This window comes from Ziziphus jujuba, chromosome 2, assembly GCF_031755915.1.
Source record: "Ziziphus jujuba cultivar Dongzao chromosome 2, ASM3175591v1".
Taxonomy (NCBI): Eukaryota; Viridiplantae; Streptophyta; class Magnoliopsida; order Rosales; family Rhamnaceae; genus Ziziphus; species Ziziphus jujuba.
Genome location: NC_083380.1, coordinates 22,673,877 through 22,692,298, shown reverse-complemented (window position 1 = coordinate 22,692,298; position 18,422 = coordinate 22,673,877). Strand labels below are relative to the sequence as shown.

At 32.7% G+C, this 18,422-nt stretch overlaps 1 non-coding gene across 1 annotated transcript; it reads right to left on the bottom strand.

Moving 5' to 3' along the window:
• Positions 1–1,313: 1,313 nt before the first annotated feature.
• LOC112492139 (small nucleolar RNA R71) lies at positions 1,314–1,420 on the bottom strand. The gene has a single exon (XR_003056480.3). It is a non-coding gene; the product is annotated as a small nucleolar RNA R71 (small nucleolar RNA).
• Positions 1,421–18,422: the final 17,002 nt, after the last annotated feature.

The window sequence follows — 18,422 nt, the reverse complement described above, 5'->3', positions numbered from 1 at the left end:
TGATCTAATTTTAATTGATTGCTTTTGTTTAATTTAGTTTATTTAGTTTTCAATTGCCATCTTAAATTTTAGTTCAAATATTACCAAAACCTAATTATCTTTGGTATTTAATTCTTAATCCCTTGGGTACGACAACCATATTTTTCCACTTTATTACTTGAAAACGATTCGTGCACTTGCGAGTTGATTTTACACATCAAGTTTTTGGCGCCGTTGCCGGGGATTAAGGCATTAATATTAATTCGGATTGGGTTTAGTAGTACTTTGATCATTGTTTTCTTATTTTAAATTTTTATATTTGTTTCTTAATTTTGGTTTTAGTGTTGCATGCTAGGGTTTTAATTCTTTGCTTGTTTGGCCAACTTGCTTTGAATTTTTAATACTTATTTTGTGGTACTTGAAACCAAAATTGTGTTTTTAATTTATTGGTGCTTAGGTTACAAGTCTAGCATACTTAGGGATTTTATTATTATTTTTTATTTGTTTGGTTGAATAAGATTAGGTTTAGCTTACTTTTAGTTGAAATTTTAGTTTGGCATAATTGTTTACTTTAAAAGCATACCTACACAAAAGGGTTTAATTTTTTGCATTCTTTTCATTTGGTTCATTATTTCCTAGAGTTATTTTCATTTATCTTTTAGTTAAGTTTTAGTTTGTTTTTCTTTATTGCTAATTGATTTTAATTGTTAGATTAGTTAGCAACTTTAGAATTCTAATATATATATTTTTTTTTCTTGTTCAATTTTCTAATTTTCTTTCTAATTTATTTTACTTGCTCTCTTTTTAGGAATTAGGTGTTGTGTATGAGTCATAGTGGTGATCAAGAGTTCAAGGAGGAAGTTGACTTAGAAAATAAACCAGCACCTAGAAAACAAGCCATAAGGGGTACTTGGGTACATATAGACCAAGGAACTCAAGAAGGTGCAATGGCCAACCAAAGAGAAGATGATTTACCCATATGCGAGTATGCTGCTCACAAGAAAGTTGGTGATTTGTCTTGCATAAGGAGACCACCCATTGAAGCAAACAATTTTAAAATTGAAGCATCTACTACTTCTTTGCTTAATAATGTTCAATTTTGTGGTTTGCCTCATGAAGATCCAAACATGCATATTTCTAGTTTTCTTCAATTGTGTGATATGTCTAAACAAAATGGTGTTTCTGATGATGCTTTTCGATTAAGACTTTTTCCTTGGTCTCTTAGAGACAAGGCAAAAGTGTGGTTAAATTCTTTACCTGCAGGTACTATCACTACATGGGATGCTATGGAGGCAAAATTCCTAGACAAATTTTTTCCTCCATCAAAGACCGCAAAATTGAAAAGTGATATAAACAATTTTTGTCAATGGGACCAAGAGACTTTGTATGATGCATGGGAGCGCTTCAAGGAACTATTAAGAAGATACCCACACCATGGTTTTCCAACATGGATACAGGTATAGATTTTCTATAATGGTCTAGATTATGGTAACAAACAATTGGTAGATGCAGCTGCAGGAGGTTCTTTAATGAAGAAGAGGCAATCAGAAGCATTTGAATTAATTGAAGAGATGGCCCATAATAACTACCAATATCCAAGTGAGAGGAGACTAAATGGAAGAAGTCAAGTAAAGGCCGTGGAAGACGTTGATATTAACAACTTAGGAGCTCAACTTGCAACCCAATTCATGAAGACCTTGAACACTCAATTTGGTCAAATAGGGGTGAATTCTATCCAATCTACTAATAATTTTTTATTTTGTGATTTATGTGGTGCTCATGATCATAAGAGTGTGGATTGCCAAGTTGGAAATCCCTTTGCTTCTGATGATGTTAATTTTGTAGGGAACTTCCAAAAGCAACAAAACAATCCATATTCTAACACATATAATCCAGGATGGAGGAACCACCCAAATTTTTCATGGTCTAACAACAACCAGCAAGGGTCTAATTAAGGACAAAGTGGAGGGTTTCAAAGACAACAATTCCAATCTCCATTCTACCAAAAGCCGCAACTTGCACATCAAAATCAAAATTCTTCTCAAGCTCAACCTCAATTTTCTTCACTTGAACAATCCTTGCAAGAGTTATCTAATAATACTAATTCTTTTATGCAGAGAACTGAGCAACAATTGACAAACCATAGTCAAATGTTCAACAACCAAATGGCTGCAATCAAAAGCTTGGAGAACCAAATAGGTCAATTAGCAACTCAATTCCAAAGAAGTCAAGGAACTTTGCCAAGCCAAACGGAGAAGAACCCAAAGGAGCAGGTTCAAGCCATTACATTAAGAAGTGGAAAGCAAGTAGCCGGGCCTAAAGAAAGTGACAAAGGGATGGTAATTCTTGATGATGAAGATGAAGAGAGCCCTATAGACTCAACATCACACTTGGTCACACATGACAACTCAAAATCAAATGTGGAGCATAATGAGGCTTATAGGAGAAAAGATGAAGGTTTAAGTGATGCCATGAAGTCTCCACCAACAAAGTACATACCACCACATGTAAGAGAGGCCGAGAGCTCACCAACTGGATCAAAGAAAGTTGAACCAGCACCTTACCTAACCAAACCTATTGACAAGCACAACGAAAATGAGGAGAAGAATCAAGCCTACAAAAAAACCCCACCTCCACCTTTCCCATCTAGGTTTAGGAATGCAAAGTTAGATAATCAATTTAAAAAGTTTCTTGATGTATTTAAGCAATTGCATGTAAATATCCCTTTCATAGATGCCTTAGAACAAATGCCTTCCTATGTTAAGTTTTTGAAGGAGATATTGTCAAACAAGAGGAGGTGGGAGAATTATGAGTTAGTAGCTTTGAGTGAGGAGAGTAGTGCTAGGTTACACCATAGGATTCCACCCAAGTTAAAAGATCCAGGAAGCTTTGATATCCCGTGTAACATTGGACATTATAATTTTATGGCTCTTTGTGATTTAGGTGCTAGCATTAATTTGATGCCATATAGCATTTACAGGAAGCTTGGAGTGGGAGATGTGAAGCCTACCACAGTGACTCTTCAAATGGCAAATCGAAGCATAAAAAGGCCAAGGGGAATATTGGAGGATGCACTTGTAAAAGTAAACAAGTTCATATTCCCTGCAGACTTTGTGATACTTGATATGGAGGAAGATGACAACATTCCAATCATTCTTGGAAGACCATTTCTTGCAACCGGACGTGCCCTAATTGATGTACAACAAAGGCAAGTAACCCTTAGAGTACTCAATGAGGAGGTAAGTTTTCAAATCCCTAATGTTGTTAAATTTCCTAATCTTGATGAAATTTCTTGCTGCTTTCTTGTCGATGCATGTGATGAATTGGTAAATGATATGGCAAAGGAAAGTAATTTAGATCCCTTAGGATTGAGTGAGTTATTTGGACCATGTACAGAAGAAGAAAAACAAGAGTGTAACATCATAGATATAGCCACCCACTGTGAGGTAGATTATGTTGGAAAGTTTGAGGATTTAGGTGAGAGTGGACCTAGAAAGATACCGAGTGTGGAGCACCTACCTATAATTGATTTGAAGCCACTACTAGTCATTTAAAATATGCTTTTCTAGGATTTAATAATACCCTTCCGGTAATAATTTCATCCGCCCTTAGTGAGGACCAAGAAGCCAAACTTTTAGAAGTTTTAAGAGAACATAAAACTGCACTAGGTTGGACTATAGCTGATATTAAGGGTATTAGCCCCTCTATTTGTATGCACAAAATACTTATGGAGGAAGACCATAAACCGACTGTAGAACATCAAAGGAGGCTTAATCCTAATCTTAAGAAAGTGGTTCATGGTGAGACTTTAAAGCTTTTAGATGCCGGGATTATCTATCCTATTTCGGATAGTAATTGGGTAAGTCCTATTCAAGTAGTTCCTAAGAAAGGTGGGATGACTGTGCAAGAGAATGATAAGAGTGAGCTTATTCCTACTAGGTTAGTTACTGGGTGGAGAATGTGTATTGATTATAGGAAGCTTAATAAGGCCACTAGAAAAGACCATTTTCCTTTGCCATTCATTGATTAAATGTTAGAAAGGTTAGCCGGTAAGGAATATTATTGTTTTCTAGATGGTTATAGCGGTTACAATCAAATAGCTATTGCCCCTGATGATCAAGAAAAGACTACTTTTACTTGTCCTTATGGAACTTTTGCCTATAGAAGGATGCCTTTTGGTTTATACAATGCACCTGCAACCTTTCAAAGGTGTATGATGTCCGTCTTTTCGGATATGGTAGAAGATATCATTGAAATCTTTATGGATGATTTTAGTGTATTTGGTGATTCTTTTACCTCTTGCTTGCAAAATTTATCTAGGGTTCTTCTAAGGTGTAAAGAAACGAATCTTGTGCTTAATTGGGAAAAATGTCACTTTATGGTTCAAGAGGGCATAGTTTTAGGTCATAAGATTTCTAAAAGGGGAATTGAGGTAGATAAAGCTAAAATAGAAGTTATAGAGAAATTGCCTCCACCGACTTCAATAAAAGGTATTAGGAGTTTTCTTGGGCATGCGGGCTTTTATAGGAGATTTATTAAGGATTTTTTCAAGATAACTAAACCTCTTTGTAACTTGTTGAATAAAGATGTTCCCTTTGTTTTTCATGATGAATGCATGCATGCTTTTAATCTTTTGAAAGCAAAATTAATATGTGCTCCCATTATGTGTACTCCTAATTGGAATCTACCTTTTGAAATTATGTGTGATGCTAGTGATTATGCTATATGAGCTGTTTTGGGACAAAGGAAAGATAAAAAACTGCATGTTATTTATTATGCTTCTAGAACTTTGAATGATGCTCAACTTAATTATGCTACTACTGAGAAAGAGATGCTTGCCGTTGTCTTTGCTTTTGATAAGTTTAGAGCATATTTGTTAGGTTCTAAGACCATTGTCTATACCGATCATAGTGCAATTAAGTACCTCATGAGTAAGAAAGAGTCTAAACCTAGGTTAATTAGATGGGTTTTGTTACTTCAAGAGTTTGACTTAGAAATTTTAGATAAAAAAGGAGTAGAAAACCTAGTAGCTGATCACTTGTCTAGGTTGGAATTGAGTGAGGAAAAAGAAGAAGGAGATATAGAAGAGTGTTTTCCAGATGAGAAAGCGTTTAAGGTTGATGGTATGTTTGATGTACCTTGGTATGCTGACATTGTTAATTATTTGGTTACTAATGTTATGCCGTCTAGTTTGGAAAAACCATATGAAAAGCATAAGTTTCTTAAGGAAAGTAGGTATTACTTTTGGGATGACCTCTATCTTTTTAAGAAGTGTGCCGATGGTATAATTAGGAGGTGTGTTGCTAGAGAAGAGACAATGTCCATTATTAAAAGTTGTCATTCTAGTGAGTATATTAAAAGTTGTCATTATTAAAAGTCTATCTTTTTAAATTCTGGATTTTATTGGCCATCTATGTTTAAAGATACTAATATTTATGTGCAAGGGTGTGATAGGTGCCAGAGAACCGGGAACATATCAAGGAAGAATGAGATGCCTTTGAAGAATATCCTTGAGGTAGAATTGTTTGATGTTTGGGGTATTGATTTCATGGGTCCTTTTCCTTCTTCTTGTGGTAATAAATATATTTTAGTTGCTGTGGATTATGTTTCTAAATGGGTTGAAGCTAGTGCACTACCTACTAATGATGCACGAGTTGTAGTGAAATTTTTAAAAAAATACATTTTTACTAGATTTGGTACACCCCGAGCAATCATTAGTGATGGTGGCACTCATTTTTGCAACAAACAATTTGAATCCCTTCTTGCTAAATATGGTGTTAGACATAAAATTGCTACTCCTTACCACCCACAAACTAGTGGGCAAGTAGAAATTTCAAATAGGGAAATAAAGAGGATTTTGGAGAAGACAGTCAATGCTTCAAGAAAGGATTGGAGCTTAAAGCTAGATGATGCACTTTGGGCATACCGGACCGCCTACAAGACCCCCATTGGTACTTCTCCGTATAAACTGGTTTTTGGTAAGGAATGTCATCTTCCCGTGGAATTGGAGCATAAAGCATATTGGGCAACCAAGTTTCTCAATTTTGATCAAGAGGCTGTGGGCAAGAATAGGCTATTGCAATTGGATGAACTTGAAGAATTTAGGATGGATGCTTTCGAGAATGCAAAGATTTACAAAGAAAAGACAAAGAGATGGCACGACAAGATGATTAAAAAGAGGAACTTTCATGTTGGACAAAAGGTACTTCTTTATAACTCTAGACTTAAATTGTTTCCAGGTAAATTAAGATCAAGATGGAGTGGACCATATGATATTGTACAAATTTTTCCAAGTGGAGCAATTGAAATCACCAAACCGGGACATGAAAGTTTAAGGTGAATGGGCAGCGGTTGAAGCCATATTATGAAGGTGGAGTGCTTGAGACTAGCCTCTACTTGGATGATCTTAATTAAGTTAAAGGGAGGAGTCAAGCTAATGACTTTAAACAAGCGCTCTTGGGAGGCAACCCAAATTTCTTTCTTTACCTTATATTTATCTATTTATTTTAGTTGTTTTTAGTGGTTTTCTTGTTTTTAGGTTGTTTTGATGTGTTTTGTTTGAGTTTTTGCAAGGTTTTAAGATGTTTAGGTGTAAAAGAGCAAAAGACGAATGTTGAGAATTTCAAGTCTAAAGTTAGGTTTTGGAGTATAACCACCTTGAATATGCATTGGAGTACATCAAATTTTTTCACATTACGAGGAACATTCCATGTCTTCAAAGGGGAGTATTCTTTACCTTTTATTTACTTTTGCTTTATTTTATGTTTTTCACAATGAGGACATTGTTCATTTTAAGTTTGGAGGTTAAGTATTTGGTGAATTTGGCTCTAGTATGCATTTTTGTGTAAATTGGAGGTTTGAATGTGCAATAAGAAGAAAAATAAGTTTGGGGGTTTAGTGGAAAAGAAAAAAAAAAGAAATAAAGAAAGAATATGTGTGATTTGAAGAATATATGCACAATAAAAAGGAGAAAAAGGATATTGAAATTGAAGAAGTTCTAATAAAGAAACAAATTTTACAAGTAATTTATTCATTGATATTTAATTTTAGCTTTCTTTCTTTGATTTATTATATCTTATCATTTTCTTTCTTTAGCCTTATCCATTAGCCTTAACAATAGAAACCATGAAGTCCTAATGATTTAAGGTGGTGCATTAACCTACATTAGTGGAGAGTGATAATTAAGTCAAGCATATGGTAGTTCATACTTTATTATCAATTTCTAATTCTTGTAAATTTATTCAAGCATATGATAATTAAGTGTATAAATTGATTTCCACACACACACATTGAAAGTATCATATATGTTGGATAGAATATAAGGTATTGAGTTACATAATTACTTTGAAACCATTTGAAAAGTCATATATTATACAATCTTTGAGGCACCTCATTAAAGTATCTTATGTTCTTTAAATAACATTTCATTTTCTTATTCTTTTTCTTTGCTAGGGACTAGCAAATCTTAAGTTTGGGGGTATTTGTTAGGTCTAAAATATTGATGATCTTATGCCATATTTATAGCTTAATATTTGTTAGTTTGTGTTAATTTGTTATGGAAAGATACTTAATTATGTATTTTTCTTAATCTAGGTAAAAGAGGAAGAATTTTAAGAAAACAACCATAAAAATGGATTCCTTGGGTCGAATTATGGTGGGAAGCAAGATTTGAGCTCGAACGGACTAAGCATTAAAAAGATTCCAAAAAGATACCTTGAAGATTCCATAAAGATTCTATCGGGAATTTCATGATGGAAGTGGAGGTCATATGAATCATCAAGATCTGAGGATTTCAAATGTCTCGTCATTTTTGGATTTCGAGGTGCGAGCAAAGAGTTATCATCATTTAAAGTTTAGAATTTATAAAAAATAATATTCTAGTTAAATCTCCACCATTGATCAAAAGAGGAAATCAAGGCAATTTGAGGGCCAAGATAAAAACAAGTGGCAATAATTGGTTAATTTATCATTAATGAGGCACATATCATGTCACATGCTTCATTAAGGGTAAATTAGACTAATTAACTATTTTTTTAGGAGGAATTAGATAAAAGGAAAGTAGTAGAGAGCAAGTAATATATAGTTTCCTTTTTACACATGAAATTCGTCCAACCCTTTTCATGGCCTAAAAAAGGTATCTTTCAAGACTCCTACATTGAAAATAAAGAGAGAAAAAGATTCCCAAGGCCCTATATATATAGCCCCCACCACATTGAAAGGAGATATACAAGTTTAGAGAGTTATTTCAGAGCTTTTAGGAGGCTTAAATAGAAACAAACCAAATTTTGGGAGTTTCTAAGATTCTCTTAAGGGTTCTAGGGTTTTAAAGTTTTAGAGTTTTAGAAGATCAATTATTGGAGAGCTTGGAGGAGGCAGAGAGACGTGGGCTTGCTTGGAGAAGAAGGCTACGACTTTGAGAGCTCTTGGAGGAGAATTTCTTCAATAGTTTTTATTCTCTTTTCCTTTCTCTTTAATTGTGAATCTTATTATTTTTAATAATTATGGATGTTGAAATTATTTTTACCATGAACTAATTTTCATAGCTAGAGCTATGATGTAGCCCTAACTATGAAGGTTTAATTATTTTAATATATGTTGAGTTTTATTTAATTAGTAATATGTTTTGTTAATAAATCATTGGTATACTTAAAGCTTTCATAGGCCGGAAGGAATGAATAATTTTAATAATATTTGAGCTTGGAAAAGGATAATATTATGGATCTCCAATGATTTACATGAATGCATAATTGATTGGAAAATAGTTATGTCTCATGCCATATTATTTGCTTAATCTATGCTTGATGAATTTGCATGATTTAATTTATAGGCCGGAAGGAATAAATTAGGTTATGTGAATATTATCAATTGTGAGTGGAAACTACTTTTGATTAATTTTGTGATTAAGTGTGGTTAACAAAATTACTAGTTAATTAAATTTACATATTTAAGTAATTAAATTGGAATAGTTAGTGGTGAAATCAAATGCCCTAGTATTCATAATTATTCTCTCTCTTACTTGAAATTGATCTAATTTTAATTGATTGCTTTTGTTTAATTTAGTTTATTTAGTTTTCAATTGCCATCTTAAATTTTAGTTCAAATATTACCAAAACCTAATTATCTTTGGTATTTAATTCTTAATCCCTTGGGTACGACAACCCTATTTTTCCACTTTATTACTTGAAAACGATTCATGCACTTGCGAGTTGATTTTACACATCAACTACATATTGAGATGTTGGCTGTGTGAATATTTGAGGTCCATTATTGGGTATGTTTGTTTCATGGCATAAGAAGCTTTGTCTTGGAAGGTTTCTGAGCATACTATTTACAGCATCCTTAATTATGGAGGAGAATATTTGTTGTGTTCTAAGGCAATTGTTGAGATATTTTGACTATGGCATTTTGTCTATGTTCGAGAGTTGTTGACTCCATTAAGGTAGATTTTTAGTACCCATCCAAGATCCTTTATTGGAACTCTAGATAAGCTATGATTCTAGGAAAAACCTTACCAAACTATCCTACAGAAAATTCGGTAACATCTCTCCTAAGGGTTGATAAAAATTTCCTTCATGAAAACATTCTATACAATAACACACTTCTATACAATATTACCTTATTCCTTACCCCTTACTACAAGAAATTCAACAAATTTTTAAAACTTCTATAATAATAGCACAGAGATATAAATGAGAGAAATAATTTAATAAAACACAAATACCTTTATAATTAGTGTCCACTCATACCACCCATTTAGTTCAGTCCTACATTTCTATACCACTTATGAACAAATAAATTCATAATGTAGATAGGAGGGTAATAAAACAACAACAATAATGAGAATAATATTAATAACAATAATAGTACAACTTGACTGAAGGCTACTATACTTGCTCGAAGACTACCTTATAATAATAATAACAATAGTAACAATACATGATAATAACACTAATAATGATAATAATAATATTCATAAGAATAATGAAAAATAATAATGATAATAATATTAAATAAATAATAATAACAATAATAATAATTGTAACAATATTAATAACAATAATAATAACCACAATAATCAATAATAACAACTATGATAACAATTAACAACAATATCAATGACAAATAATAGTAATACTAAATATATTAACGATAATAACAATAATAATAATAATAATAATAACAATAACAATAACAATAACAATAACAATAATAGTAACAATAATAATGAAAAATAGTAATAATAATTAAAAATAATAACAGTAAGTCATTAATGATAAATAATAATAATAATCCCATAACAATTAATAATTTTAATAATAATAATAATAATAACAACAACATATAAGGATAATCATAGAAAATCATAATCATGAATAGATAAGATAAACTAAAATAAAATTTTAAAATCAATAAATAAACTATGAAATATGCACACTCGTAGCAGAGGTACGTACGATATCATATAATATGCTATCAATACGCGATTTTATGATATCAGTTGTTGTAGGTACACTGCTACTAATACAGTTTGGATGGTTGTTTATAATGGCTGTCTGACCTACTGGACTCTTTTAGGCAGCAAAATTACAAGATTATCTATCCATGGACCGAATCAGATCATTTCTCCTGTATGGTATGGTACAGATAGACATAACATAATATATATATATACGTATATGACAGGACCCACCTCGAAAACCTTTCTAGGATCTCCTGGGTGGTCCCATCTGGTGAAGTCCCACTGGACAATCCCTAAGAGTGTCAACGAAGTCTAGGAGTACAAGTAAGTAATAAATAAGTCCAAAAGATAATGATAAATAAAGAAAGGATAAATACGGTTGCTGTCATGGAAGGAACAAAGCAATAAGTTGTGCGTGAGGTAGACTACTACTTGCTGCCTGGGCCTAGGGGAACGAATTTAAAGCAATAAAATGTGAGATAAGGGAATCTCAATGAGTGGCACAGTATAATATAAAAAAAATAATTTATCTCCGTAAAAATCTTTCTCCCAAGACCTCTCGTTCCGTTCTTTTGAAAAGTTTCCTGTTTAAAAATCATTTCACAAAACTCAAACTTGTATCATAATTTAGTCTCATGAAAATCCGATGCTTAAAGGTATAAAATGAACGATCAATACAATATTACAAAATACCATAAATATGATGGAAATTATGAGCATAAAATCTTATAAATACAATTCCACGAGATAAATATGAAAACGCAAAAATAACCATAATATTTGTAAATCAACAATATATTCAAATGTATACAATGTCTCATACGATGTACCAATCTGTAAACCGTGGGATACACCCACCTCACGACCCTTAATATATGAAAGGTGTATTGGAAATAATAAATAACCGTCGGGATGTACCCAACCTCACGGCCCATGACAATAATAAATTGTTGGGTGAAACCAACCTCACGGCACCGTAGTAATAATAATAAACCATCAGATAAACCTGACCTCACAATCTGTGGCAATAATAAACCGTTGGGTGAGACCAACCTCATGGCACCATGGTAATAATAATAAACCGTAGGATAAATCCGTGAGACTAACTTCACAATACCATGGCAAACCCAGTACGCTGTAATATAATACTGAATCGAAACTCTGGTATTACATGGTACATCAATTAAAAAATAACCGATACAGTATCCTTAAAACAATCTTGTAATATCTTAAATACTTTTCCGAACAATACTGTATCATAAATCCTTATTTAATTTCCAAATTTTTTTGCTTATTTAAATATTTCGAAATTTTCAAATCATCATTTTCTGCTAAAAACCGAAAATACTACAGTGAAATATATTCATTATAAACCAATTTTAAGCATATAGATTTTTGAAATACTTGAACATGCTTAAAATCATAAAGTTTACAATCTGCTTTCTCAAATCAATCATGTTCCAAAATGATTTAAAATCTCAATTCAAATACCAGAATATATAATTAACATAATTCACAAGTTCACTATGAACTCATCAAAGTTAGAAACCATAAAAAATCTTCTTAAAATCCACATAAAATAATAATACATATAGGTGAAAACAGATATTTATATATGCATAAAACAAACATTATAATTAATTGGTATATAAATAAAATATCTAAACCACACACACACACACATATATATATATATATATATTATTCTATATACCTAAAACATTTTAAAATGATATAACCACTCACAATACTGCAGATACTCACCCCTACTCCTTTGCAGGCTCGCCTCCAGGCTCAACTTAAGTGCCTGTAATATAACAAAATATTTCTTATGCTCCAATAACTAAACCAAAGATACTTGTATGACCCAAATATCTTAAATTGATTTATACTACCATAAGATTATGTAAACTGGACATCGAGCGGTCCAATTATACCGCATGTCCTTATGACCCAGTACCTAAAATTAGGGATTTTCACCCGAAGCCTAATTTTTTTGAAATTGAACCTCCTAATGGGTCCTAATATATCCAATTTCACTAATCCAACTCTAATTTTAACTAATTTGATCAATGTTGTTCAAACACAATCCCAATTTATCTGTTAATTAACTAATTGATCCAAAAACAGAAAAATTATCAAACAACCTCCAAAATTCACAAACTTTATATCCATGGAAAGCCCAAGAGATAAAGAACACAACAGTGTGCTCACCTTGGTCCTAAACTTCCTCCGGTGGCCGGAAAACTTAGGTGAAGCTTTGACCGAACTTTTCATTGTCGTATTTCCCAAACGGTGAAGAATCTAGTCAAAAGAACCATGAAAATGAGTTCAGAGGGTCAAAAAATAGTAGGAAAAGTCCATGGGTTGGCTTGAAATGGCCGAAAAACATGAAAATTCGACGACCCATCTTGCTAGCCACTGCCGCCTTCACTGTTTGCCATGAAATTTCATGGTTAAGCTCGCCTCCACATGGGCTTCATCCCTAGTTGGCGTGTGTAAGTGTGATTGGCCAAAATGAGAAAAATGGCAATGATCGAGTTCGATGTTAAACGGGTCGAAATGACCTAGTTTAGACCCACGAGTCTGGGGAAAGAATTTCTCGGGTTTTTGGGGATGAAGTGGGCATTTTGGAAACTGGTTTCCTATTTGGCATGCTTATCGAGACTTATATATAGCCTTGGATCACTAACAAATAAAAATTGAGAACTGGTTTGGACACTAATATAAAATTTATGCTTAAAACTTCTCAGAACCATAATTTTTTATCCGTAACTTAGAATTTGGCATGCTGCCAGTCTATGAACTTGTATCGATGAGATCTACACAATGGTACCTCACTTAAACAAAAAATATTGACCATTGAAAAGTCAATTTGGACCCACATATTATTCACCTGGTCAAACTTGGTCAAACTTAGTCAACTTGGTCAAATTTGTTAAAACATGTGTATTTTTGGTATGGGTTGTTACATATACATGAAAATGATACTTGATGCACCATACGGTATACCAGTGGTACTAGATAGTATCCGGCATCCTAAGCACATCATGATGGGGAGGTTAAAGAGAGAAACCTACCACCGGTCACCTTAGTATAAGCATGTCAACAGGGTGGGGCGGAGACGGTTTTTAAAATCCCATCCCCGACCCGAGGGAAATTTTCATCTCGACCCCACAATTTTCCCCGTTTCTTTAAATGTGGGCCGAGGATGGGGATTTCCCAATTGAGGACAGGACGGGTCGATTTCCCCCCCTTTTTTTTATAATTGATATATTTTTCTTTTTTGAGAAATTTATATAAAAGAATTTATTTTATGAATAAAATATAAATAAAGAGACTAAAATGCAATAAAAATATAATGAAATACATCAAGTCCAAAATAAAAATATAATAAAATACATCAAGGTCCAAATTTATAATTATAATAAAATACATCATTAAAAAAAAATACAATGCAATACAGTCCAAATACATAAACATAAAGTTTATAAAAATACACACACACATAATAAAGTTTTACTTCTTATTTCCTTAAGTCTCCATGGAAGAATGTTTTATAAGAGTTGATTGCTAAAAAAATAAACAAAAGTATTAAATAATATCAATATTTTTTTAACAATTTAATATACATATTTTTTGTAATAACTAAATTCAATTTACCTCCTCATCAATTTCTCTGTCACTCATAGTAGAAGAACAAGCTCCAACATATGGTGACGAAGATCAAGCTAACAAAAATAAGACTAATTAGTTAACAATAAATACAAAAAATACAAAATTTATTTTTTCATACCATTAACTTCAGCCCCTAACCAATCTTGTGCACACATCAAAGTTTCCAAAGTTTTAGGATGAAGTCTACTTCATGGGGACTCATAAATCTTCCACCGGTACTAAATACGTACTCAGATGCAATAGTAAATACTGGAATGGCTAAAATATCTCTTGCAATATTTCATTGCATTTTCTTTCCATCATGCCAATATGTCAAAGTCATTAGATCTAGGCAAAACCAGCTCCTTCAAGTAATGGTCAAGCTTAGATTTAACATGATCAACATTAGTATCACTACAAACAAATAAATGAAATTTTACTAAATGATATTTTTCTCCAGATGGAAGCACATTGGGTTGGGAAGGTGAAACATTTGGAACATTTGCACTCAAATTACTCTTTGATTGATACTCTTTCATAAAATCATAGCAAATTTGATGTATAATAGCTATCTTATGCACACCTTCATCCTTATAAATCAAAGGAACATAATACTCTATCACTTTCATTTTATACCTTGGATTTAAAAAAGTCACTACAGCCATTATTCCATGTGTTTCACTCCAATATTTTTCAAATTCAGATATCATACCTTTTATTTCCTCACAAGAAGATGTTAGCCAATCACAAATTGACATCCTAATCTCACAAATGTGTGGAAAAAAAGATTAGCTGTATGATATTTTATTCTTGAAAATATTTCAGTTGCTTCATAAACAACTCAACCTTTCACAAATCTCTTTGGCTAAATCCCAATTTTGATCACTAGGCAAACATTTATACAATGACTTTCATTGTTTCAAACGAGGAAAAATAGTCCTATATTTCAAAGTAGTAGCAAGTATCAAATATGTAAAATTCCACCTAGTTTTATAATCAAGTACCAACTTCTTATCATAAGAAATTTTCAATTGACGAACACATTCTAATAATTTTTTCTCTCTTTTTTAAGTTGATGTCCAAAGAAAAACACTTTCACGAATTTTTTCAATACTTCCATAAATTATTTCCAAACCATCTTTCACAATCAAATTCAATATATGTGCACCACACCGCATATGAAAAATTGGCCATTTAACAAAAGTGAAGAATTAGGAAGCTTATCCAAAAGAAGATTGACCAAAGCATCATTTGTGTTTCAATTGTCTAAGGTCAAAGTAGAAAGCTTACCATCTATATTCCAATCCAATATGCAATCCATAAAAACATCACAAAGAACCTCGAAAGTATGTGGACAAGGCACATATAAAAACCTATAAAAAATAATAATAAATAGTGATAATAAACTAAACTAATTTGACTTATATATGTAAAATAATCTAATAAATATGAAATTAATATATAAACTTATAAAGTACCTTATAATTCAACCTTGAAATGTCCAATTATCATCAATGAAATGTGCCGTAATAGCCATGAAGCCTCTATTTTGGTTGGATGTCCACATATTCATAGTAATTGCAACTCTACAACAATTCTTCTCTAACAATTCCATTGTTTTGGATTTCTCGTAATTATATAATGCAAAGATATCACTCCTAATTATGTTACAAGAAAACACTTTAAACAATGGTTGATCTGTATTCATAAACCTTCTAAATCCATAATGCTCAAATATTGAAAGATACTCATGTAAAACTATTATGTTTACAAGTTCCTTTCTAGAACTCTCTTCGTCAAAAGTGTATGTACCAACTTTAACTTTCCCACCGGTATCTTTAGTAGGATTCAATATTGATTGCCTAATATCCTTTTGTGTTCAAAGAGGACACCTTTTAAAATGATCATATAAATGTCTTGTTCCATTTCTACTCTCTCCTCCTAAATTCTTACTACAATAATTACATACGGCCCTATCCACCCCATCTATTTTTACCTTTGTAAAATGATTCCACACAACCAAAATTAATTTTCTTTCCAACTACATAACCATTATCCTCACCACATACCTCTATTGGAGTTTGGTCTTCTTTACTAGGTATTTTTTGAGGAGTACTAATTGGAGTCGAACTGTTGCTAAAAGGTGTTGATGATGGTTGGTCCTTGATGTGGAGTGTTTCCAATTGAAGGTGGATTAACATTTACTATTGAACCACTAGCTTCGGCCATAATTTATCTTAAAAAAATAGCATAATGCGTAAATACAATTGTATACCTTTTTATCTAATTAATTATTATTACTTTTCATTAAGAATATATATATATATATATATATATATATTTTATTTCCAATCGATTGACCAAAAGGCCTTCATATGGTTTCTACGAACATGTGAAACCTCAAGGCAATAAAATTGGCTGTTCAAGTGAGTTTTTGTTCAATCAAAACAAAATCATTAAACAAAGAACACGAATAAGCTCATACTACATGGAGGGTCCATAGGGCTACCTAGTTTATTATTTATAAAAAAGGGTCACTTCGGTTTTAATTGCAAGCTTCAAGCAGATCATGATCTGAGACTGTGAGAGACACACACAAACATAGTCTAGTGTGAGATAAAGATATGCATAGGGCTCCTTGTTGTGATAAGCCAAATGTGAAGGAAAAAAACAAAAAACAAAAATACTTCAAATGATTAGTTTATTAAGCAAACACATGAGACTGGATGAAAATCTCATTTTAAGCTCTAAGTTCCATGAAAAAAAATAAATAAAATTACCAAAACTACTAAATCAATTAGAAAAAAAAAAGATTGTGAAGCAAATACAGAAATGCTTTATAATGATTTGGAATATTCTCTACAATAACTTCAAATCAAATGTTGACTGAAAATCATTTTGAAAACGATGAATTCCATGCACAGAAATGCAACAGAATAAGAAAAACAAAATAAAATCACAAAACACACACTTTCCTAAAAATGAGGAGCCCGTGGACTATATGAGATGAAGTAACTAGCATTGACCTTTTTTTCAAAAACAAAGCGCCCCCAAACCCCAAAAATAGAATTGACAATAAAGACGCAATTGAATAATGTTATTCATCTTAAATTTACCTGCTAAAGAGAGACAAAATGTCAAATAGTGGCACGGTTTATTCCCCCGATATAATACATGAAAAATGAGAGAAATGTACCTAAAAAAAGGGTTGGAATACAAACATTCTTTATGTGCATGCTTTTCTGCTTTGCTTTTATGGAGTTTCCTTTTCATCATTGTTTCTCAAATACCAAATAAAAAATTTGAAAGAAGAAAATAAATAAATAAAAAATGAAATAAGAAAAAAAAAGGAAAAAACAAAAAGAAAAGAGACACAAGATCATAGCTAGGTGTCGAAGGTGGTGTTGTGAGGGCTATGATGTCTATGAAGTGAAGGTGGGTGATGGTTGGCAGCTTGGTGGTGGTAGCTAGGTGGCAGTGAAGATTGGTGGCGATAGCTTGGTAAATGGTGCAGTAACAGCTCTTTGTGAAGTGAAGGTGATGTCAGCAAGAAGAAAATGAGGATTGCTTTTGTTAGGGTTTACAATTACATAAACGATATTATATATAATAAAAAAATAAATATATATATATCGGGCCTGGTTTAGGTCAGGGTTTTTATTCCCTAGTCCCAGCCCATCCTCGATTCGAGTTTTGAACTATTGCCCCAAGCCCACCTGCAACCTCAACTTTTCAAGGAAAAACCGCCCCATTAGGGGTGGTGCATTGCGGGTTTTAGGTTGTTCGGGGCAAAATGACATTCCTACTTTGGTGTCCCGCGACGTTGATTGTTAATAACTTTCCATGGCTAAAAAATTATCCTTCAACCAAAGAGAGGATGGCTGATGCTCACTGTGCACTATACTTGCCATGCCTCAGTCTCATAGCTCCCATAGGATGGCCATACATATATAAATGCTAATCTATAATGATAGCCATCCTACCACCGGGGGATATGGTTAGTGCTCACTTTGCATTATACTTGCCTACCTTCTCTCACTATAGCTCACAAAGGACGATCATGAATATAACTTGCAGATTAATCCACAACATAATAAACAACCATCTTACAACCAAGGAGGGGGCGGCTGATACTCACTATGCAAATATACTTGCCAACCTTAAGGTCCAAGACACCTACAGGATAGCCATAATATAATAAACGACTATCCTGTAGCCAAAGAGGAGGGTGGCTGATGCTCTCTGTGCAAATATACTTACCGACCTTTAGGTCCATGGCTCCCACATGATAGCCACAATAAACAATCATATACAGAATCGCCATACA